This window comes from Gavialis gangeticus, unplaced genomic scaffold (genome assembly GCF_001723915.1).
Source record: "Gavialis gangeticus isolate Ggan-Ray unplaced genomic scaffold, GavGan_comp1, whole genome shotgun sequence".
NCBI lineage: Eukaryota > Metazoa > Chordata > Crocodylia > Gavialidae > Gavialis > Gavialis gangeticus.
In genome coordinates this window covers 29,558,182-29,558,823 of record NW_017729006.1, presented here as the reverse complement: position 1 = coordinate 29,558,823, position 642 = coordinate 29,558,182, and positions in this window count along the sequence as shown.

Genomic DNA, 642 nt, shown 5'->3' with positions numbered 1-642 from the left:
AAAAAAAAAAAAAAAAAAAATATCGGCGATTGTCCGTGAAATCAACTTAAAAAAAAATTAATAAAAATACTGGCTCCCCGGTGGAAGCCAGCAGTCTTTGCTGCCATGGCCCAGTCTCGCAGTCTGCCCAAGTGAGGAAGCTGCTGGCAGGTTGTCAGATGAAGGGCAGCAAACAAGATGGCAGTCAGCCCCTTGTCCCTCCTCCCTCTGCTGGGGCCTCGCTGCCAATCAGTACCAACTCATGGGGCCAGCAGAGCACATCTGGGAAATATCAACAGAATTTGTTCTTTATGCCATGACCAACGTACAAAAATAGTTTAGTCTCACTGCAATTTAAGTAGGTCCCTAGTTATTGTCCCATCACAGGGTCCTAGGAGCAGCCGTGATCTCTCCTAACGCCCCTTACCGTGCCAAGTTTGCAATAAAGCACCCTCGTTCTTGCCCACCACATGTTTGCTGTTATGTATTTTATAATGGAGGCTGCCTTTGCTTCCCCTTGGACATGGTGCTCTGGTTTATCCTGGCCCTTGTTCTGTACTGTTTGACTTGGTGCACCCCAGCCTTATGGGCTATGTGTGGCTCCAACCACCCCTGTACCACGCCCCAAGCCTCACAGATGTACCAGATGTTGTTTGTCAGTTT